The 25,215-nt window shown below is 39.6% G+C and overlaps 1 long non-coding RNA gene across 1 annotated transcript in view; it reads right to left on the reverse strand.

The window, feature by feature from the left end:
- The window catches only part of LOC144330801 (uncharacterized), a 50,647-nt gene extending 38,552 nt beyond the window's left edge, over positions 1-12,095 (reverse strand). The window contains exon 1 of the long non-coding RNA XR_013397293.1: positions 10,603-12,095. This is a non-coding gene — a long non-coding RNA (uncharacterized LOC144330801). The remainder of the gene's footprint in view (positions 1-10,602) is intronic.
- Between the last annotated feature and the right edge of the window lie 13,120 nt (positions 12,096-25,215).

Here is a 25,215-nt window from a genome sequence, read left to right on the forward strand (position 1 = left end):
TAACCTCTCAGTCAGTATCAAGTGACCAGAATCTTCTAAATGTGGGAATTTAAGAGCATGTCGTATTCAAATCTCAAGCACCAACGCCATATGTAAAGGGAGATGGGCTTCCTAGCTTCTTACTCTCTTTTGTGCAGAGTGGGAAAGCATCTTTAAAATATTTTGGTCAGTCCATATATCTTAAACACCAATAATTTTAGGGAAAGATAAACAATTTCTAAAAGCCATTGTACAAAATAGCAAACCACTAATTATTACCCCATTTACAATGTTAACAAAATGTCTGGTCCCAGAAGTAAGTTCAAGAGATCTGTTGTACACGATGATGACTACAGTTAACAACATGAATATTGTTTACGTGGCAATTTCTGAAAGTAGATTTTAAGTGTTCTGACTACATAAAGTGTTACGTAAGGTAATACATATGTTAATTAGCATAATTTAGCCATTCTACAATATCTACATATGTCAAAATATCATGTTATACATAGTAAACATATACCATTTTTGTTTTCAATGAAAAAAATTAAAAATAATAAGATAAAATAAAAATGTCTGTAGAGTATGTTGTCTGCTTAAATATAAACTAACCATCCCTGGAAACACACATTTTACTTGGGGCGAATGACTGCCCAAATTTGAGTGGAGTCCAAACAATTCAAATGCATGTACATATATAACATGTATATGTTGAGGTATTTAAAACATAATTATTGACCCCCTAATTCAACATTGTTTTAAATAACTTATTATTCTTGTTTTCAACAACCCACTTGGAAGAAGCAACATATTCACATGAGGAATGATCCATACGACTCCTCCACACCAAAAATTGTGAAGCACATTACTATCATATTTGTATGCTATTGAAAATCTTTCTGCCCTCTCTCTCTCTCTCTCCCCCACACACACCATTTTTGTTTTGTTTTGTTTTAAGACACGGTCTCGCTCTGTTGCCCAGGCTGGTAACAATCATAGTTGCCCAGGTGGCACAATCATAGCTCAAGGTAATTTCAAACTCCTGAGCTCAAGTGATGAGCCTGCCTCAGTAGCTGGGACTACAAGTAGTGAGGACTACAGGTGCATGCCATCATACATGGCTAATTTTTGCATATTTTGCAGTGACGGGGTTTCACCATGTTGCCCAGGCTGGTCTCGAACTCCTGGTCTCCAGCAATCCTCCTGTCTCAGTCTCCCAAAGCACTGGGATTACAGGCGTGAGCCACTGCACCCTGCACCCAGTCCCTTTTCTCATTTTTTCATAAAAACATCCACTAGCATCACTCTAAGCGCTAAACTGACTCATAGACTGCAGAGTCAATCTCAGAGGTGGGAAAGGACAAGAGGAAGGTAGTAGTGAACAAAGCATTTTACCCTTTCCAGCAACGCAGTAGCTGGTGGCCACCTTGTGTTATAGAGTCACCTCTTATAAGCCCCTGGTTCTCTGTAAGCTTCTGAAAGTCAGTGCTTTTCTGAAGCTTATGTTAGGGTGGAATACACAGAGCATTCTTTAGAATGGCTATTTTCAGACTTAAAAAAAATTCTATTCTAATAGAATAGAGAAAGGGGTTGTTAAAGCCCACCCATAAGCCTACCACTATCCAGGCCCCTCCCCATGTGCTATAGGCTAAACAGTTGTATTTCCCCCAAATTCATAAGTTGAAACCTAATCACACAATGTGACGCTATTTGGAGGTGGGGCTTTCGGGGGTTGAGTAGGGCATGAGGGTAGAGCCCTTGTCAGTGGGATTAGTGCCCTTATGATAAAGAGATCCCAGAGAGCTCTCTCACCTCTTCCACCACATGAAGTTAAAGCGAGATGACAGCCATCTATGAACCAGAGCAGGCCCTCCCCAGACACTGAAAATGCACCTTGATCATAGATATCCCAGCCTTCAGAACTGTGAAAAATAAATTTCTGCTATTTATAAGCCACTCAGTTTATGGTATTCTGTTATAGGAGCCCAAATGCACTAAGACACCAGGAAAGTGGTCCTTAAAATGTGGGTGCTGTCACACATTTACCAAGTCAAAATCTCTAGATTTAAGATCTAGAGCCAGCATATTTGTCAAGTTTCCAGGTCACTTGAGAAACCTCACCCTTCAGGTCTGTGGATCATGGTTTGAAAATCACTGTTACAAAATTAGTTTAATAATTAATACAACACAGAGAAAAAAATCAAATCTTTATGGGAAATATTAAATAGAAGCAGAACAACCAAAAGTTCCAGTCACAGTGAACAATTAAACGGCAGCCACCACAGACAGCATCCTTGGAGCCCAGAGCAGCCCCAAGCCCAGCCCCAGGTGCCTTCCTGACACTTGCTTCGCTGAGTTAAGAAGTGAATAGTAATACAGGAAATGGTAGGAGTATTTGTCCTTTCAAACTCCTTTCTTTACGAAATAACCTTTTTTAAAAAAAAAGTAACTAACAAAGTCTTATTGAAATATTTTATTATGGATACTTGGCATTTAAAGGGAAATCTATTAGTCAAGCAATGGCATTAATAAAAGGCATTCCTTCTGAAGTTGACAACAATTATTCAATGGATCAGCACCATCAGCTAACATCGATCACTGCCAGGACATGGATAGCATTCCAATCAGAGCACAGAAAGGGGGGTGTTTGGAGGAGTGTACTGTGTAAACCAAATACAAGTAAACAATTACCTATGTTCTCGCACCTGTAATCCCTGTGCTTTGGGAGGCTGAGGTGGGCAGATCATGAAGTCAGGAGATTGAGACCATCCTGGCCAAGATGCTGAAACCCTGTCTCTACTAAAAATACAAAAATTAGCTGGGTATGGTGGTGCACACTGTAATCTCAGCTACTCGGGAGGCTGAGGCAGGAGAATGGCTTGAACTTAGGAGGCGGAGGTTGCAGTGAGCCGAGATGGCGCCACTGCACTCCAACCTGACGAAAGAGTGAGACTCCATCTAAAACAAACAAAAACAAAGCAGTGTGTCACCTCCATTTTACAGATGAGTAAAGCACCGTACAGGGAAGTTAATGCTAAAGTATTGTCAACAGGTAATGTTAACGTTAAGTCGATTTTACATAAACTAGCCATGTCTTCAATAAGTTTTCCTCCTTTTTGCATCACTTTGCTTGTATGCAGGGATTTAACAATTTGGCATATAAAAACATAGGAATATTTAATCATACACTTAATTCTAAAAATAAACCAGAATGTCCAGGAAAGGAATAAATTTTAAAATATACATTTTCAAAGAATATTTAGTGGAATGAGGAAATTTCTTGACACAAGCATAAGTAACAAAAAAGCAAAGATTATAAAACTATATTTTCAATTTCAGCATAATTCATTTGATCCCAATTTTGTAAAAATGAGCACATGTTTATGTAGCAACATGTTGAAAAAAGACTGGTAGGAAATATACCAAAACTGTTAACAGTACTTGATTTGGGGTATTGAGAGTAGGGTTTTTTCTTCACACATTTTTTGTTTCAAAATTATCTATAATAAATGGATATTCATTGTATAATTAGAAAAAATGTAATGTGTTTTAAATGACCAAGCTTCTATTCTTTGAAATAATTCTAGTATCCTGTCCACTTATTTATACATGATTCATGTCCCATGCCGCAATAAAACTACCCCCAACCCATTTCAAAATTTCCTCCAAGCACAAGGACATTAACCCCAAAATTAAACAAATTGAAGCTTTAAAATTCTATAATCCTTAGCCTCTATATGTATTGCCACATTTACTTCATACATAGTGAAGATACAGAAAAATACGGAGTTTTACCACAGACTGGTGTATCTGCCATGTTGTCATTCACATTCTGTTGTATTAACTTTAGGCTTTATAAAGGAATATTTCAAATATTGACTATTGAGATTTCACCTGTTAGAGAGGCATTACTTGGGGATATAAATCATACATACATCCTGTTCCTAATTAAGGAGGAAGACTGTCACATGTCATTGGAGACAACAGAATGAACAGCTGCTTCTGCAATGTCAGCTCTTGTATCAGTCAAAATGTTGCTTAGAAACGCTTGTGAGGATTAAGATGAAGTTATATATACTGTTATATATACCTCAGTCTCTGGGGCTGAGGACAGCCGCCAGACATACCTGTACAAGACAAGGAAGTTTGTGACATTAAATCTTTATTTCAATGGCACACTGTCCATGGAGGATAGACATATGCAAACCTACCCCCAAAGTCCAAGAAAACTGAGAGGCTAAAGAAAGAAGCTGGTAAGTCCAGTTTCTCCAAAAGAAACTTTTAATAAGGACTTACAAACAGAAGCCCTGTCTGTGTCTTCAGCAGTCGCAAGACAAGAGGGTGGTTTGTTTTTTGTTGTTTTTGTTTTTTGTTTTTGTTTTTGTTTTTTTTGAGACTGAGTTTCACACCTGTTGCCCAGGCTGGAGTGCAATGGCATGATCTCAGCTCACTGCAACCTCCACCTCCCAGGTTCAAGCAATTCTGTTGCCTCAGCCTCCCAAGTAGCTGGGATTATAGGCATGTGCCACTATGCCCAGCTAATTTTGTATTTTTAGTAGAGATGGGGTTTCACCATATTGGTCAGTCTGATCTCGAACTCCTGACCTCAGGTGATCCCCCTGCCTCAGCCTCCCAAAGTGCTAGGATTACAGGTGTGAGCCACTGCGCCCGGCAAGAGGATGGATTCCAGTGCCATTACCTCCCAGACACAGAGCTTATATACCACAGGGAAAGGGTGCATATGATTCAGAAGGGATGTGTCGGACAACTGAAGTATGATAATCTCAAGGTTGTTTAGACTTAAGGACAGGATTCGTGGCAAGTACGTGCTCTTACACAAGGGACAATAGATAAACCAGAAATCTTAGAGGGCTTCCTAGAACAGGGTTAATCAGGGTTAATCAGGTGGGTTAGCAACCAAGATGGAATTGTTTTAGCTTCCACAAATATATAGCAAAGAGAGGGCTTGGACTTCGTGAAGGGAAATGAAAAAGTAATTCAAGTTCCAGAATTGCTGTATAGGAGAGGTTTGTGGGTGGGAATCTCATCAGGACCAAAAGCACCTTGTCCTGAAGCTACAGTCAAACAGTCCTGGTTTAAGTTCCAATTATCGCACTACTTACCTCTGTAACTATTGATGAACCATGTAACTTCTTTGATCCTTGTTTTCTTCATTTGTGGAAGGAGAATTGAAATATCCAAATAAATAGGATTAGTATGGATTTATGTCATTATTGCAGGAGTGGGTTTGTTTAAAAAGTGAGTTTGGCCCCTTTTTGTCCTCTCACACATTCTCTCACCATGTAATGTCTTCTGCCATGTTACAACACAGTACAAAGGCCAGATGTAGCCCCTCGATCTTGGACTTCCCAGCCTCCAGAACCATAAATCATGTACTTTTTTTTGTTCCTGTGGAATACCACAACATACCAGTCTGTGATATTCTGTTACAACAGCATAAAATGGATCAAGACAACTGATTAGTGGGATGCATATCAATTTAGTGTGTTGTGATTAGCATTTTTAAAGTGAAAAGTAATGGACTAATTAGAGTTCATCAAATGCAGTAAAGGTAAATTTCATGAAATTCTTGTTTCAATGTTATACATAGGCATACATTGGTATATGTATACTGGATTGTGATGTAAAATGTGTTTCTTCCTGAGTCAAGGTCAAAAAACTATGAAAACTTCTTTAGAGAAAACTAGATTTCAAAGTCCCCATCCAAAGGCTCACATCACAATGATTCAGAGTTTGAAGGGAATAGAATAAGAACTCATTAGAAATAGTAAGGACAGGATCTCAAGTGATTGCTGGGCCAGCCTTGAGTGTGTCCACACTCCGCTGGACCTGCTGATAATTTGTAGTGAGCCAGGTTGGCTTATCACTGGCAAAACAAACCCTCAGATTGAAGAGATTTGGTTTCCAGGAATCTGGGTGATAGTGGCTTCCTTCATATTTTCCAGGAAAACCACTAGCCCCCTCAACTGGGGTGCCCCACATTTTGTTCACCTCTTGCTCTGTGGCACTCTTCACCTGGGACCTGATTTCTTACCTCCCTCCTGCCATAACACACCCGGTGTTGGGCCTTGTTCTCACTCTTCCCTGCCTGAGCTCACTCAGTTCTGTAGACTTGGCTGCTCTGCCTCCAGCTTCCCCATAGTTTCTACTCTGTGCCTCCAAGTCCCCAACCCCATTACATTCTCTGGCCCAGGCCCAACACTTTGCCACCCCCTCACATCCCATAATCTGCCCCAAAATGAAATTGATTTTCCCAGCTCAACTCACGGAATGAGAAAAGATGAAACTCCTCTCCAACATGAAAACCTTTCAATAGTTTCCTCATGTTTACATTTAACTTAGCTTGTGTGTCTTCACTTATCACCAGAACAGACCAACAAGATGGAGCATTACCAGAAACCCGCTTCTTGTGGCACTGGCCTTCTAATATTGCCACCAGCAGCAGACCAGGAGTTCCACTCTTTGTAGTACCTCCCAGCTTATCTGTGCCCACCAGAATCTTAGGCATGATTGGGCAGGGCCTTGCTGAGGTCCCAACAGCCTGTGTCTACCACTGTCATGTGGGAAATTATCTGGATGTATTATAGGCTCCAAATATACTACCAGGATATCATGGGATTGTTTATGAAAATTAATTTATAACACACAGTGAGAAAGAAGGGGAAAGAGACCACAATAAGTTAACACACTCAGGGATGGGTATTAGAGAGGATAGGATGACCTTACTGCTTGAATCCTGGAGGTTAGCAGTGTTCATTTGTTGTCTCTCTCTCTCTCTCTCCTCTCTCTCTCTCTCTCTCTCTCTCTCTCACACACACACACACACACACACACACACCCCACATATACATCATTAGCCTTTCCTACTGATGGCATGGTTACAAGGACTAGAATGGAGATCTGAGCAGGAGGACTCATGGATGGAAGTTTCCCTGGGCCAATGACACACAATTGGCTGCATTAAAGAGATTCAGCTGCTGCTCACCATTTAGCTGATGAACCAACCTAGGTTTATTTGTGTTTCTTGGGCAAATGGCACATGGGCAGAATGGGTGCTAAGAATTAGGACCTCATGAATATTAAGTGTTCATCAAATGTAACCTGAATACATGTGCTTTTTTATATTTAGAATCTCATATGTCACACATATGTAGTGTATAATGAATATTTAGAGTCTGTAGCCTCATGAATATTAGGGATCTTTTGGTCTTTTTAGCCCTTCTTATCTCGGTTTAGCCCACACATGCTCTACCGACTGACTGCTAATCTATGTCTAACATCCCGTAAGATGTGTCACCTATGGTTTATAAACATATTCGTCTTTTACAATAGAATTGAATATTGTCAAAAGCAAATACACATTGTAACCACATTGCCCCTAATTGCCACCTAGTAATTCTGATCAAAGAAAGAAATGAGTTTAAGCCAACAGCATTTATCTGCATAGACACAGCGAACTGGCCTGGCATCCAGGGCAAGTCAGCTGGGTTTAAACCTCTATGAGCTGTGTGACATAAGTCAAGTCACTTAACCTCCATATGTTTCAGTTTTCTCAGTCATAAAATGAAGATAAGAATGCTAGCTACCACCTAGGGCTGTTATGAAAATTAAATGAAATAATCTCGGTGAAGTACTTAAAATAGTGCCCACAACATAGTAAATGTCATTTAAGGGATACTATTATTGTTTTCCATAGATCCCTCACATAGTCACCTGAGAATATCCCTTCCCCTAAGCCATCATCTCGACTTGATGTCATCTCTAGGTCTGGAATCTACTTCCATCCCCTTTAAGAAAGTTAGGATGGTGCTTGTCTTATCTCGGGTTGTGTTTATAAGGCAAGATAAATGTAAATACGACACAATTGTAGTACAATGAGGTCAGCCAATGAAAGGACAATGCAGTGTTATAATTTCCAGATTCCTCCCCTATTGTTTCTCCTGTGACACACTACAAATTTCCACAACTGTACCCTTCTCTATAGAACTCACAATTTCCATTTTCTATAGAACTGATTTCACTGATTTCTCTGTAGTTTTCTGTTCTTTTCCTTTCCCTATTCAGTTTAAAGCTGTTAGCTAGCTTCTGAGCAAATGAAATTCACCCCTCCATCCACTCTCTACTCTCAGGCAAAAATGCATCATCCTGGTGTCTTAAACTAGGGTTCACACATCCAAACCCTACTTGTCAACACTACCTGCATAGCCAGTCACTTCCCTCTGAGATCTTCCTCTATCATCCAAGTCTCTTCCAAAGGTAAAAAGGATGACTAATTATAGTAGTCACTATCTTAGTCCATTTTGTGCTGCTATAACAGAATACCACAGACTGGGTAATTTACAAGCAGTAGAAATGTATTTCTTATTATTCTAGAGGCGGGGAAGTCCAATAACATGGTGCTGACATCTGGCGAGGTCTTCTTGCTGCATCATAACATGGCAGGAGGCATCACACAGTGGAAGGGCAAAGAGGGCAAGAGGGAGCAAGAGATAGAATTTGCAGCCTCATGCCCCTTTATAATTGCTATTAATCCACTAATCAGAATGGAGCCATCATGACCTAATTGGCTGTTAATGGTCTCACCTCTTAATACTGTTACAATGACAATTAAATTTCAACATGAGTTTTGGAGGGGACATTTAAACCATAGCAGTAACTATTTGCTGAATGCTTGCTATGTGACAGAGAATATGTTCAGGACTTTCCACTCTTGATCTCTGATCCTGGCACCACAGGCATTATTGTTAGCCCCTATGGGCTTTCTGAATAAGTGTCCCTCATAAACTCAGAGACAGGAAAAACTAAAATATATTCAGAATTGAACTGTAAAATCAATACATAATAAATCAGAGATATGCTGTCACCTTCAAAACCCAGAAAGTGAGGAGTCTTGCATTAATTGATTAAAATCATATAAAATGTGCAAAGTTATCTAATGAAAGAATGTGGCACAAAAGTTGTAGTAAAAAGAAGTCAGCCTCTGTTGATTGTCTCAACTCCCTACTCCCTTGTCACTTTTCACTATATGGGATAGAAACGCCAAACACTTGCCTTCCCAGCTTTCCTTGCAGCTGGTGGAGGGGATATAAGGAGCCATATAAGAGGGTCGCCTAAGGGGTCCTCGTAATACAATTCTGGTCAGTGGGAAACAAGCGGAAGTCTGCTGGGGTTGTCCAAGGTAGTTTTTTCTTTTCTCATAAAAGGGACAGATAAGTATGGTGCTACTCCCATCTTTTACTGCCTTGAATGAGGGATGTAAAGGCTGCAGCCAAAAGAATATGACATTCAGATTCAAACTAATCTTAGTTCAAATCTCAGTTCTCCCAGTTACTGGATATATGATATTGGGCAAATTCCCTAATATGCTTCATGTGTCAAACGGGTTTAAAAATACCTATAGGTGTTCCAATGAGTAGGGAATGGTACATCACATGTTCATATGCTTGAGTCCTCAGCTGACACAGTAACTTCAAGTGGCACTTCCTTTCCCTTTATGTCTGTTGATGACCTATAAATTACCAAGAAAGTGCCCTAGTCTCCCTCTGGAACATCATCTGTCTGCCTCAGGGACAGGTAGTCCCACCTGTCCCACCCCCATCCATCCCAACCTAAAAAAGAAAAGGAAGGAGCATCCAGGCAGGGTTGATAGCTGCATTAAACTGTCAAAGGAGTAAGGAAAGAGCAGAAAAAGCCTGAAACAAGTTAAATTCCATCTAATATCATGTTATAGGCCTAAAGCCTAGGATAGTGCAGTCACTGGGCTCAATAAACGTTTGTTCAATAAATCAATCAATCATACATGGAAAGGACTTCTTCTGTACACATTTTCACACCAGCCCAGGAGAAGAGGAAAATCAGAAGTGAAGAAGAAAGTTCTCCCTTAAAAGTGTGCTGGAGAGAAGAAGGATGGGCCAATAATTATTAGGTAATCCTAACATTCTGGAATAATCTTCTGTTACATGTCAGCATGCATGCCCTTCACTAATTTTTATCAGTTTACCAAAATCTTGAATTTCCTTATTTCCATTTGATATTACTCCCCTTATTTTATCTTGTATTTCTTCAGAATTCTGACACACTGAGCTACTAAGAAGCAACTTTCCTCAAGGTTAGTGGCATCCATTCAACTTTTAACAAGAAGATTAATGCAGCAGAGTCCCAGTGTCTGCTGGAATCATGCTCTCTGTTTCCCTACCTCTTAGTGGCCTTGGGTTTCCAAATGAGGTTTTCCTTCTGGGCTCCCCTTGCCAAGTGGCTTGTTAGGCTGCCTTGGCAATCTGGGCTTCTCATCCAGGCATCCCAGCACCACTTACAGCTTTCCATCCCTGCTTCTGCTATCTTGGGATATGCCATTGCTGCTGCCAGGACAGCCAGTTGCTATTGCCAGCAATTTACCAGCAATCAGCAGCAATTAGCAGCAGTGTAAGTTAGCACTTACATTAGAAACCACTCCACAAACTCAGAGAGAAAAACGTCTGAGATTTAGAGAATGGCTTACCTCTTCCCATCCTCCAGTAGCAGAGAAAAACCTCACACCTACCTCCCCAGAATAAAGAGCCTGCCTGTGTATGCTAGATCTTGCAAACTCACAAGAAGTCATACCTTCTTGGGGGCTTGCAATATATCTTTCTGGAGCTCCCTTCTTTATATGTGGTTTAGCATATTAGGTATAGCCAGGTGGCAAGTGGCTAGTTTCATGCTGTCCTCGGTGGTGAAGGCTCAGAAGCCATTCCCTCTGAGCTCTTTCCATTAGGAAAGTAGCACTCAGGGGCTTTCCAGGAGCTGTGAAAGGAAAGACAGTGTCATCTCTTGGAAATAACTATATCAGCAATCTATCTACATATCATTAAACAAACATCTATTGAGCCTCTTCAGAGTTGAGGAGCTCACAGCCTGGAAAAAGAGAGATCTTAGTAGACAGTTACAATACAGTGCAATAAACACTGTGATAGCAGGAGGCATTGGGTGCTGGGGAAGCTTATAAGACAGCATCCAAGAAAATCTTCAGAAGTTGATGCTCAAATTGAGCCTTAAAAATAATAGGATTTATCAGGGTAAAGAGAGCAGGGGGCACATCATGTGCAGATGATCTCAGACAAAAAAAAAAAAAGAACCTGGGGTATTTGGGGAATTGTGCTTTCAGTTCAGCCAGTAGGTCAGGAAATAGGATGGGCAGAAAGAGGCAAGAGGTGACACAAAAGGAGAGTCAATGGAAGCAAAGGACGAGGATTTTGGTGAGTTCTAAGGTTCTTTCAACCACTATCTCTATTATCTTGAAAATGAGCTATGGAAGAGTAAGTAAGCTAAAGCCCAGGGAGATCAAATGACTAGGTCAATGTCACACTAATAGTAAGTTAGGATAAGAGACAGCACAATGAGATGATGGGATGATAGTAGTTCATATATGTGTAATATTTTACAGTCACCAAGCTCCTTCACTCATCACATTTCAACAACATAGAAGAATGTAAACAAATCAAAAGACCTAGGTTGTAAACATGTCGGAACCACTGCCTGACTGTAAGTCCTTCACGGCTCTGGCTCTCACTTCTATCAGTATATGATGAAGAGGCTGGCTCACTAATTCTCCTTCTGGTGCTAACAGTTTATATTTTTAGAATCTGATACTAAAGAGCTTTTCCTGCCACGTTCCTGCCACCTATCAAAAGGTGACTTCTCCTACAAGGACCTAAAGTTACGATTTTCTGAAGGTTTTCAGGACAAAGCTAATTCACATTTCTAATCAAAATCCATTTCCCACTTAAACCCACCGGTCACAATCTAACATCATTGTGATGGCTAATTTTAATGTGTCGACTTGACTAGGCCAGAGGGTGCCCAGATATTTGGTTTGGCATTATTCTGGATGTGTCTGTGAGGGTGTTTCTGGATGAGATTGACATTTAAACTGGTAGACGGAGTAAAGCAGACTGCCTTCCCCGGTGTGGATGGGCCTTACCCAGTTTGTTGGAGGCCTGAATGGAACAAAGTTGAAGGAAGAGAGAATTTTTGTCTCTATTCCTGTCTCCCAGCAGGGATATTTGTCTTCTCCTGACTTCAGACTCAGACTCAGACTAGAACTTACACCATTGACTCTACTGGTTCTCAGGCCTTCAGACTCAAACTGGAACCCAGGTTATCCTGGGTTTCCAGCTTGCAAGCTATAGATCTTTGAACTTCTCCACCTCCATAACCACATGAGCCAATTCCTTATAATAGAGGGACAGATCAAGAGATGGAGATGAAGATACTAGAGACAGAGATTAGACATAGAGACAGAGTTATATTGCCTATTATTTCTATGTCTCTGGAAAGCTCTTGCTAATACAATCACCCTTATCAAAACTTTCTGCAATTAAGCCAAAAAACAAGGTGCATTCATAATTTCCAGAAGCTCCTCTGATCCCAAAGGAAGCATTATCTCACTCCAAACAAATTACTTCATGATATGAAACCAAAGGCCCAAAATGATGCTTTTCTTTTTTAGTTTAGATTTGGGCACTGAACATCTACAAGGACTTTCCATAATAAAGAAATAAAAACATTGTGCTTTTGCCTTTCTTATCATTTATTATTAAAAACATTTACAAGAGAGCAGGCTCACATTCCTTAGGAATCCATCCAGTCCTGCTGGTAATTCTCATTATGAGGTCAGGAGCACGATACTAGAGGCCCTTCATCTTGCCCTGAATGGAACAAAGGCTATCACCTCCGTAGGATTAAAGATGCAGGCAGGAACTACTCAGCAGGAGCAAAAGGATTCCTCAGCAGCCGAGACTATGTTTCATGCAAATGTTTTGAGACACAGGGGAAAAGAAAAACAGAAAATGTAACTAGCTAAGTTTTCAACACTGGTATTCATTTTAAAAATAAGGGTTATGTGCTTCAAGGGACTGTACTCCAGGGTGGGATCTAAACATGAAAAAACTCAGCCCTTGTCCTCAAGGAGGGTATTAGTCCATTTTCACAGTGCTATAAAGAACTGCCCAAGATTGGATAATATATAAAGGAAAGAGGTTTCATTGACTCACAGTTCAGCATGACTGGGGAGGCCTTAGAAAACTTACAATCATGGTGGAAGGCGAAGGGGAAGCAAGGCACTTTCTTCACAAGGCAGCAGGAAGGAGAATGAATGCAGGACGAACTACCAAATACTTATAAAACCACTGGATCTCGTGAGATCTCACTCACTAGCATGAGAACAGCATGGGGGAAACTACCCCCATGATCCAATTACCTCCACCTGGTCTCTCCCTTGACACACGGGGATTATGGGGATTATAAATCAAGATGAGATTTGGGTGGGGACACAAAGCCTAACCATATCAAGGAACTTGCAGTTGAACAGGGAAGATTAACAACAAAAATAGAAGCCAGAAGGAGAGAGGTGCCACAAAATCAGAGTGAGCTGAGTTCAGAGAGGAGAGAAATCCCATCAGCCTGTGTGATCAGTGACAGCTGCTGCAAATGGGGCAGGGCAGGACTTCAGCAGGAGGTGAGGGTACAGCATCTGCTCTCCAGGTTGCCTGTTCCCTCCACCACAGCCATCAGTTATATAACTCTCACACCAAACTCTCCTCGACTTAGTTATTTCTATCATAGCACTTGCAGGCACACCTCGTTTTACTGTGCTTTGCTTTCATGCATTTTGCAGTTAACTGTGTTTTTTGCAAATTGAAGGTTTGTACTGAAAGGACACAAAGATAGATGTGTACCCGCCCCCCACCCGCTACACCCTTGTTCTGCTCTCTAATCTTTGCACATACCAGAGATTTCGTAAGTTCTGTGAGTACCTGGTTTTCTGCACATACCAGAGATTTTGTTTTGCACATAACAGAGATTTTGTAAGTTCTGAGGCAAGGTCACAAGACGTGTTTAAGTAAGATAAACTCTTGCTGCCATAAACCTGCTCTCCCGCCTCAAAGTTTGAACCAAAATATCAGAAATGGCGGGAACCAATCATAGTTAGCCAAATCGCCTTGTTCAAACACTAGCCAATCATATATCTGATTTGTATAATAACTCTATGCCCACTTTTCTTAGACTATATAACACTGCTCGGAGCTCAGTGGGGGAGCTCTCCTGCCCGTCTCATTTCACGAGCGAGGGAGAGTTCCAGGTTCGAACCTGTAATAAAGATCCTTGCTGCTTAGCTTTGACTCTGGACTCTGGTGGTCTTCTTCGGGGAATAAACGGTCTGGGCATAACAGTACCAACCCTGTATTGAGCAAGTCTACAGGCACCATTTCTCCAACAACATGTGCTCATCTGTTTGTATTTTTTAGCAAGAATATATTTTTTAAGTTAAGGATTTTTTTTTAGTCATAACGCTATTGCACACTTAATAGACTACAATACCGTATAGTGTAAACATAACTTTTATATGCACTGGCAAACCAAAAAATTCATGTGACTCACTTTATTGTGATATTCATTTTTTTGTAGTTATCTGGAACAGAACCCATCATCTCTTCAAGGTATGCCTGTATTACCCTCTAGACTTTCTTTTTTCCTTTCTTCCCTCCTTCATTCCTCTCCTACTTTCTTTGTTTATTGTATGTCTCCTCCACTAGAATGCAAGCTCTATGACAGCAGGACTTTGCCTTGTTCTCCTCAGCACCTAGAACAGTGTCTGGCACAGAATAGGTGCTCAATAAATGTGGAAAGGCAGAAAGACAAGTTAGACACACAGGAAAGAAGTAAGAGAGCGTAGGCAGGAGATAATCCACGGAAATTGATTCACGTCCCTACTCATCTTTAACTTAGATTCTCTTGTCTTGCCATTCCAAAATTTGATGTGTATTACTTCCACTGAGGGATCTGCCCTGTCTTCAGCTCACCTAATTCTGGACCTGGCCCTAAATTCTTTTACCTCTTTATGTCTGGCCATTCCCCACCAAAATACACAATTGCTTGCATGTCATTCCAGCTCTCCATGCCTGTGCTCCTGGTGCTCCCTGTGCCTGGAATATCATCCCTCTTCACACCTGTCCCTGCCAAACAAACTCCAGCTCATTCTTCAAATTCTAGAACAGTGTCTCTGGCAGAGAATAGGTGCTCAATAAATGTGGAAAGGCAGGAAGACAAGTTAGACATTGCTCTACAATGTAGCAACTTGAAAGGATCTAACAAAATGTGAAACATGCATTCCCTTAGACCCAGCAGCAGCTCTACTTCTATAAATGTATCCTTTGCATTTTCTCCTGGCACAGAGCAAATGTTACCGCCCCAGGGAAGTCCTCTCTGCTCTCTGAAGCACACAGAGCCTCGCTTTTGGGTGTCATTTATAAAGTAAGTATTTCATTTGTTTAGAAGGTCCACTTTTCATACTGAACCTGAAATCTCATGGAACTTACATTCTTGTGGGGAGACAGACGAGAATGTAAGTAAGAGCAAATAAATATTTAAATGCACACTTAGAGCTATGAGGAAAATAAAAGAGGGTAATGCCATCTCTAAGGAAGGAATAAGAATCTCTCTTTCCTAACTTATTATGTGTTTACTGTGGGTGGATCATGGTTGCTGTCTTTTAAAATCTGAACTCTCCTCTAAGTGTCTGCACAACGCACTTTGATATTCTGTAGTATCTTGCAATAACCTGTCTGCCGAAGTACACTGTGAGATTTCAGAGGGCAGAATGCATATCCTCCACATCTTTGATCTGCTCCCATGTCACCCAGAACAGGTCACACAGCAAGATTTCAATTACTATCTGGTTGACAGGTCATAAAAATAACTTAGAGCACATGCGCTACTGACAACCAGTCAGAAGCATCGTCTGTGAATAAAAAGATCACACATAGAGAGTGATGAATCCAAAAATGAAAATGCTGACTATCAAATTTAACAGAGATCTGTGCCTGGCCCTTGAGTGGTTCAAATAAAAACCTATGAGGCTATAGAGCAGTATCATTCTTATATGTAATTTGAATGTATTGTCTTTAAAGTACACATGTGACTTAATAAGAATCTTAATTTTCAAAGACTATGGAAACCTATAGAAAGTGAATTATGTACAACCTCTGATTTTATAATTTCCATTTTCCGTTTCATTATGGCCTTATATAAGGGAGATAATAATTGCTATCATTAAGAAAAGCATATTTTTAAAAATAAAATGTTAATAAATTCCCTTACAATATTAGAAAACGTATTTTTAAAATATTTATTTAGGTTATCTTTGATTTTTCTTTTTTCATCAGCATTTTATAATTTTAAGTATACAGATGTGGCCATGTTTTGTTAGATTTATACGTAAGTATTTCATTTTCTCTGGAATAATTATAAATGGTATTTTACAAGAATTTTCGGTTTTACATAGTCATATGGTATATAGAAATACAAGTTATTAAAATAACAATAGATTATGTTACTACATGTTTTGTATTAATATTACAGGTTAAGATTAGGACAATAATTTTTCTTTTTTAAGAGACTTTGTTAGCCATGCATGGTGGCTCAATCATGTAATCCCAATACCTGGGAAGGCCAAAGGTGAGACCATCACTTGAGGCCAGGAGTTTGAGATCAGCCAGGGCAACATAGTTAGACTTTGTCCCTACACAAGGTAAAATAAAATAAAATAATAATTTTAAAAAGAGATTTTAAAGTGCACAAGATGGCCCAAATCTTACTCATTTAGTAACATCAATTTCCTGCATTATTCACAACTAGCATTCTGGAAGAAGCCAGTCACAAAAGTCTACATATAGAGGGAATAGCTAAGGGTACAAAGTTTTCCTGCGTTGATGAAGATGTTCTATAATTGACCGTGGTGATGGCTGCACATATGTGCGGATGTATGGAAAACCATTAAATTGTACATTTTAAATAAGTGAACCATGTGGTATGTGAACTGAATCTTAATAAAGCTATTTTTTTTAAGTTTGCTCTGTAAAAGACCCTGTAAAGAGGACTGAAAACGCACAGACTGGGAGAAAATATTTGCAAACCACGTAACCAACAAAGGACTTGTACCTAGAGTACATAAGAGCTCTCAAAAGTCAACAGCTTTTTAAAAAGCCAGTTTGAAAAGACATTAAGAGACATATTTCACCGAAGAGAATATTCAGATGGCAAATAAGCACAGGAAAAATGTTCAACATCATTAGGCCCTAGGCAAATACAAGTTAAACTACATGAGATGTCACTACACATCTACCAGAATTCATTTTTAACAGTGATAATCCTAAGTGATAGCAAGAATGCAGAGAAGCGGGATCACTGATACACTGCTGATAGGAAGGTAAAATGGTACAGCTGCTCTGAAAAACAGTTTGGTAGCTGCTTACATAACCAAACAAGTGCCTACCATATGACTCAGCAGTTTCACTCTTGGACATTTATTCCAGAGAGATGAAAGCTAATGTTCACATAAAAATCTGTACACATCTTCAAAAAGCTAAATATGGAATTACCATATGACCTAGAAATTCCACTTCGAGGTATACACCCAAAAGAATTGAAAATAGGGATTTAAACAGATACTTGTACAACAATATTCATTGGAACATTATTCATAATAACCAAAAGGTGAAAACCTACATTTCCATCAACAGATGAATAGCTAAACAAAATGTGGAATGTACATAAATGGAATTTTAGTCATCAAAAGGAATAAAGTTCTGATAAATGCTACAACATGGGTGAATCTTGAAAATATGCTAAGTGAAATAAGCTAGACACAAAAGAACAAACATTGTATGATTTCACTTACATGAAATATGTAGAATAGGCAAATTCAAAAAGACAGCAAGATTAGAAGTTACCAGGTACAGTGGGGAGTGAAAAGTAGAGAGTTATTGCTTAATAATTACAGAGTTTGTATTGGGGTGACGAAAAGGTTTTGAAATAGATAGTGGCGGTGGTTGCATAGATTATAATTAGTGCCATTAAACTGTACACTTTAAAATGGTTTAAATGGGCTGGGCGTGGTGGCTCACGCCTGTAATCCTAGCAATTTGGGAGGTTGAGGCAGGCAGATCACAAGGTCAGGAGTTCGAGACTAGCCTGGCCAACATGGTGAAACCGCCCCCCCCCCGGTCCCTACTAAAAATACAAAAAAAGTTAGCTGGGCATGGTAGCAGGTGCCTGTGATCCCAGCTACTTGGGAGGCTGATACAAGGAGAATTGCCTGAACCTGGGAGGTGGAGGTTGCAGTGAGCCGAGATAGCGCCACTGCACTGCAGCCCGGAAGACAATGCCAGACTCCATCTCAAAAAAAAAAAAAAAAGGTTTAAATGGCAAATGTAATATTTTATCATAATACAAAAATGTAAAACAAAGCAAACAAACACACAAAACTAAATATCTCCCTACCATATGACCTATCAATTTAACACTTGGGTATTTATCCCAGAGAAATGAAGACTTACATTCACACAAAAAAGTGTATATGACTATCCATTGCAGCTCTACTCAATAGCCCCAAACTGGAAACAACCGAAGTGTCTTTCAAAGGGTGAGTTGTTTAAACAAAGTAGAACAAACACACCATGGAATACTACTCAGCAATAAAGAACTACTGATACACACAACGTCCTGGAATAACCTCTAGAGAATTATGCTGAGTGAGAAAAGCCAGTCCCAGAAGGTTACATTCTGTATGATCTCATTTACATAACATTCTCAAACAGCAGAATTATAGAGATGGAGAAAAGATTCATGGTTGCCAAGGGTTGTGGGGGAAGGAGGGAAGTGGCTATGTCTATAAAAGGGTAGTACAGGCCAGGTGCAGTGGCTCAGCCCTGTAATCCCAGCACTTTGGGAGGCCGATGCAGGCAGATCACCTGAGGTCAGGAGTTCATGACCAGCCTGGCCAATATGGTGAAACCCCGTCTCTACTAAAAATTCTAAAGTTAGCCAGGCATGATGGTGGCAGGCACCTGTAATTCCAGCTATTTGGGAGGCTGAGGCGGGAGAATCACTTGAACCTAGGAGGCGGAGGTTGCAGTGAGCACAGACTGCGCCATTGCACTCCAGCCTGGGCGACAAGAGAGAAACGTCGTCTCAAAAAATAATAATAATTCTTAAAAAAGAGTCCTTGTGGTGGAAGTATGCTGCATCTTGACTGGTGCTGATCACATGAATCTACATATGTGATTAAATTGCCTAGAACTAAACAGAGGCACACACAAACACATGCAAATTAGTGCATGTAAAACTAGTAGAATCTGAATAAAGTGGGTGGATTCTATCAGCATCAATTTCCTGGTTGTGATAGTGTACAATAGTTAGGTGGGATGAAAACATTGGGGAAAACTGGCTGAAAGGTGTACTGAATCTCTCTATTATTTCTTACAACTATGAATCTACAATTATTCTAAAATAAAAAGTGTCTTCAAAAAGCATACATACAGTATGAGTTCACTTGTGTAAGATTCTTGAAAGGGCAAAACTAATCTATGGGAAAAACACAGAATAGCGGCTGTCTCTGAGGGGGTCACAGGAAATGGCTGAGAAGGAGCCCGAGGGAAATGTCTAAGGTGATGGTTAATGCTCTTCTGTTGATACAGATGGGGTGCATACGTTAATCAAAAGTCATTGCATGTTACATTGAAATTTTGTGAATGTCAAAGAATATAAAATTTACCTCAAGAATGACTAAGAAATATGGAATCTACAGTGAGAAATAACTGAATAAATATTGAACTCTAATGATAGGCATACTGAATGAAGTACTTAGGGGAGAACTGCACTACTGTCTGCAATTTACTCTGAAATGCATAAAAAATTACAATGAATATACAGACAGGTAAATGGTTAGGTGGTAAAGCAAATTTTAAAATATTAAATATGGAATCTAGGTAGTGGGTATATTAGTATTTGCTATAAAATTCCTTCCATCTTTATGCATCTATATGCAATTTTGTATGATACAGTGATGGGGGAGGTTAGCTGATACTCAATAAACATTAGTTAAATTGGATAATAAAAATGGCATGGTATCAGAGACATCTGGTGGTAATTAATTAATTTTTTCCAGCTCCCCGCCAAAAAAGTTATTTTCATCTACTGGAAACTTTTCTGACACTGACAAGCACCTTAAAAACAATGACTTGTCTATATTGCTTTTATTTATAATAGAATGCTTCAGGAATGTTCAGGCAATAGCCAGAAGACAGTGAGGCAGTGATTATTCTTAATTCCACCAGGAAATAATGATTTTTGACTAAAATTTTTCCAAAAATGAGACATAGTAATAATTATTGGACAAGGCCCAGGATAAGAATGAATTCCCATACTAAGGGCCATACATTTTAGCCAGATAATTGACACTTAGGCCTAGAAATAATTTATCAACCTTTTTGAAAGTGCAGAACCATATTCTCTCAAATTACAGAATAGTATACTTAATAAGTAGTCAGCTCAAACATAAAGCCAATCTTAGTTTTTCTTTTGGAGCAGGTGGACTTTGACTATTTTACCTCATTTGGTAACTGTACTTAACATTCTACAAGTCAGGAAATTTTATTCTATTAGATTTATGAATCAGGCACCTAGCAAAAGCAAAAATAAATCTTCTCCAGAGAAATATAACTTTATCTTGTACCTCAAAGAATTATTTTAAAAAATAAATATATTCATACTTATATACATATACAGATTACAATCAAAAAACACAAAGCACAGAGGGAAAAAATAATCAAAATTCACCAGAAAATGTAGACATTAAAAAACAGATCTATAAACACTTCAGCTAAAGGAATTATCTGAAGAATTTTTTTAAAAACTCTGCTTGTTTTGTTTAAAGAAATGGAAGTCAAACTTGAAAACATTTACAAGAAATAGGAAAATGTGTTAAAAGGTACCAAGCAAATGTGAAAAAGAACAGAATGAAACTTCTAGAAAATTGTAGCAATTGAACTTCAAAACAAAAGGGATGGGTTTAAAATTAGAGTACAGAGAGCTGAAGAATAATTAGTAAACTGGAAGACAGAGCAGAAGAAATTACCCAGAATGCAGAATGAGGAGAGAGACAAGAAAAATAAGAAAGACTAAAAGACATAGAAGCTATAGTGGGAAAGTCCAGCAAACATTTAGTCAGAGTCCCAGAAGAACAAAACTGTCATTATTGGATGATATAATTGGTTTTGTGGAAAATCCACAATCACCTAAATTAGATTTTTAATAATCAGAGAATTAATAGCAGGGTTGCTGGATATAAAATAAATAAGCAATTACATTTCTACATTCCAACCAAAAAAATTACAAAAAGTAAGCATAGAAACATCATGTACAATAGCATCAAATGTATGAGGTAATTAAGTCTGTCACAAGTTATACAAGACCTTTATAAAGGAAATTACACATTTTATTGAAGAACACTAAAGAAGATCCATATAAATAAGGCATATACCATGGATTTGAAAACTAAGTAAAGATTTCAACTACTCTTGATTTTAATCTGAAATCCACAAGTGAAAAATCACAATCACAATCCCAAGAGTTTATTTTTGTGAAAATCTATAAAGAGATCTAAAATTTTTGTAGAAATGCAAAGGTGCAAAGGACCCAAAATAGCCAAAATAATTTTTCAGAAAAAGAACAAAGTTGGAAGTCTTACATACAATACTTACTATAAAGCTACAGTAATTAAGATGATGTGGTATCAGGGCAAGGATAGACAAATAGACCAATGGGGTACAATAGAGTCCCAAAACAAGCCAAAACACATATGGACATTTGATTTATGACAAAGGTAACACTGTACAACAGTAAGGGAAATAGTCTTTTCAATAAATGGTTCTGTGTCAACTGATTACTCATACAGGTGCAAGGGGAGGGGAGAATCTTGATCTTAAGCAAAAATCTGTCCCTGATGAATTGTCGATCTAAATAGGAAAGGTAAAGTGTAGAAAAATATCTTCATAGTATTTTGATAGGAAAGAATTTCTTAAACAAGACACAATAAGCATGAACATAAGGAGAATGATCAATAAATTCTATTAAATTAAATGACAAGTTGAAAATCTATACTTACCAAAAGCCACCATAAAGAAAGTGAAAAAAAAAAATCACGAGGGGCGGAGTAAGATGGCCAAAGGAGCGGCTCCAGTCTCCAACTCCCAGCGTGAGCGACACAGAAGACAGGTGATTTCTGCATTTTCAACTGAGGTACTGGGTTCATCTCACTAGAGAGTGCGGGACAATCGGTGCTGATCAGCTGCTGCAGCCCGTCCAGCGAGAGCTGAAGCAGGGCAAGGCATTGCCTCACCTGGGAAACTCAAGGGGGAAGGGAATCCCTTTTCCTAGCCAGGGGAACTGAGACACACAACACCTGGAAAATCGGGTAACTCCCACCCCAATACTGCGCTTTACCAAGGATCTTAGCAAACGGGCACACCAGAAGATTATATCCCACACCTGGCCAGGAGGGTCCCACACCCACAGAGCCTCCCTCATTGCTAGCACAGCAGTCTGCGATCTAACGCCAGGGCAGCAGCGAGGCTGGTTGCTGAGGCTTAAGTAGGTAAACAAAGCCGCTGGGAAGCTGGAACTGGGTGGAGCTCACAGCAGCTCAAGGAGTCCTGCCTGTCTCTGTAGACTCCACCTCTGGGGACAGGGCACAGCTAAACAACAACAACAACAACAAAAAAGCAGCTGAAACCTCTGCAGACGCAAACAACTCTGTCTGACAGCTTGAAGAGAGCAGTGGATCTCCCAACACGGAGGTTGAGATCTGAGAATGGACAGACTGCCTGCTCAAGTGGATCCCTGACCCCTGCGTAGCCTAAATGGGAGACATCCCCCACTAGGGGCAGACCGACACCCCACACCTCACACGGTGGAGTACACCCCTGAGAGGAAGCTTCCAAAGCAAGAATCACACAGGTACACTTGCTGTTCAGCAACATTCTATCTTCTGCAGCCTCTGCTGCTGATACCCAGGCAAACAGGGTCTGGAGTGGACTTCAAGCAATCTCCAACAGACCTACAGCTGAGGGTCCTGACTGTTAGAAGGAAAACTAACAAACAGGAAGGACACCCACACCAAAACCCCATCAGTACGTCACCATCATCAAAGATCAGAGGCAGATAAAACCACAAAGATGGGGGAAAAGCAGGGCAGAAAAGCTAGAAATTCAAAAAATAAGAGCGCATCTCCCCCTGCAAAAGAACGCAGCTCATCGCCAGCAACGGATCAAAGCTGGATGGAGAATGACTTTGACTAGATGAGAGAAGAAGCCTCCAGTCCATCAAACTTCTCAGAGCTAAAGGAGGAATTACGTACCCAGCACAAAGAAACTAAAAATCTTGAAAAAAGAGTGGAAGAATTGATAACTAGAATAATTAATGCAGAAAAGGCCATAAACGAACTGACAGAGATGAAAACCATGACATGAGAAATACGTGACAAATGCACAAGCTTCAGTAACCGACTCGATCAACTGGAAGAAAGAGTATCAACGATTGAGGATCAAATGAATGAAATGAAGCAAGAAGAGAAATCTAAAGAAAAAAGAAGAAAAAGAAATGAACAAAGCCTGCAAGAGGTATGGGATTATGTAAAAAGACCAAATCTACGTCTGACTGGGGTGCCTGAAAGTGAGGGGGAAAATGGAACCAAGTTGGAAAACACTCTTCAGGATATCATCCAGGAGAACTTCCCCAAACTAGTAGGGCAGGCCAACATTCAAATTCAGGAAATACAGAGAACACCAAAAAGATACTCCTCGAGAAGAGCAACTCCAAGACACACAATTGCCAGATTCACCAAAGTTGAAATGAAGGGAAAAATCATAGGGGCAGCCAGAGAGAAAGGTCAGGTTACCCACAAAGGGAAGCCCATCAGACTAACAGCATATCTCTCAGCAGAAACTCTACAAGCCAGAAGAGAGTGGGGGCCAATATTCAACATTCTTAAAGAAAAGAATTTTAAACCGAGAATTTCATATCCAGCCAAACTAAGTTTCATAAGTGAAGGAGAAATAAAATCCTTTACAGATAAGCAAATGCTTAGAGATTTTTGTCACCACCAGGCCTGCCTTACAAGAGACCCTGAAGGAAGCACTAAACATGGAAAGGAACAACTGGTACCAGCCATTGCAAAAACATGCCAAAATGTAAAGACCATCGAGGCTAGGAAGAAACTGCATCGACTAACGAGCAAAATAACTAGTTAATATCATAATGGCAGGATCAAGTTCACACATAACAATCTTAACCTTAAATGTAAATGGACTAAATGCTCCAATTAAAAGACACAGACTAGCAAACTGGATAAAGAGTCAAGACCCATCAGTTTGCTGTATTCAGGAGACCCATCTCACATGCAGAGACATACATAGGCTCAAAATAAAAGGTTGGAGGAAGATCTACCAAGCAAATGGAGAACAAAAAAAAGCAGGGGTCGCAATACTAGTCTCTGATAAAACAGACTTTAAACCATCAAAGATCAAAAGAGACAAAGAAGGCCATTACATAATGGTAAAGGGATCAATTCAACAGGAAGAGCTAACTATCCTAAATATATATGCACCCAATACAGGAGCACCCAGATTCATAAAGCAAGTCCTTATACACTTACAAAGAGACTTAGACTCCCATACAATAATAATGGGAGACTTCAACACCCCACTGTCAACATTAGACAGATCAACGAGACAGAAAGTTAACAAGGATATCCAGGAATTGAACTCATCTCTGCAGCAAGCAGACCTAATAGACATCTACAGAACTCTCCACCCCAAATCAACAGAATATACATTCTACTCAGCACCACATCACACTTATTCCAAAATTGACCACATAATTGGAAGTAAAGCACTCCTCAGCAAATGTAAAAGAACAGAAATTATAACAAACTGTCTCTCAGACCACAGTGCAATCAAACTAGAACTCAGGACTAAGAAACACAATCAAAACTGCTCAGCTACATGGAAACTGCATAACCTACTCCTGAATGACTACTGGGTACATAACAAAATGAAGGCAGAAATAAAGATGTTCTTTGAAACCAATGAGAACAAAGATACAACATGCCAGAGTCTCTGGGACACATTTAAAGCAGTGTGTAGCAGGAAATTTATAGCACTAAATGCTCACAAGAGAAAACTGGAAAGATCTAAAATTGACACTCTAACATCACAATTAAAAGAACTAGAGAAGCAAGAGCAAACACATTCAAAAGCTAGCAGAAGACAAGAAATACCTAAGATCAGAGCAGAACTGAAGGAGATAAAGACACGAAAAACCCTCCAAAAAATCAATGAA

This window comes from Macaca mulatta, chromosome 8, assembly GCF_049350105.2.
Source record: "Macaca mulatta isolate MMU2019108-1 chromosome 8, T2T-MMU8v2.0, whole genome shotgun sequence".
NCBI classification, from domain to species: domain Eukaryota; kingdom Metazoa; phylum Chordata; class Mammalia; order Primates; family Cercopithecidae; genus Macaca; species Macaca mulatta.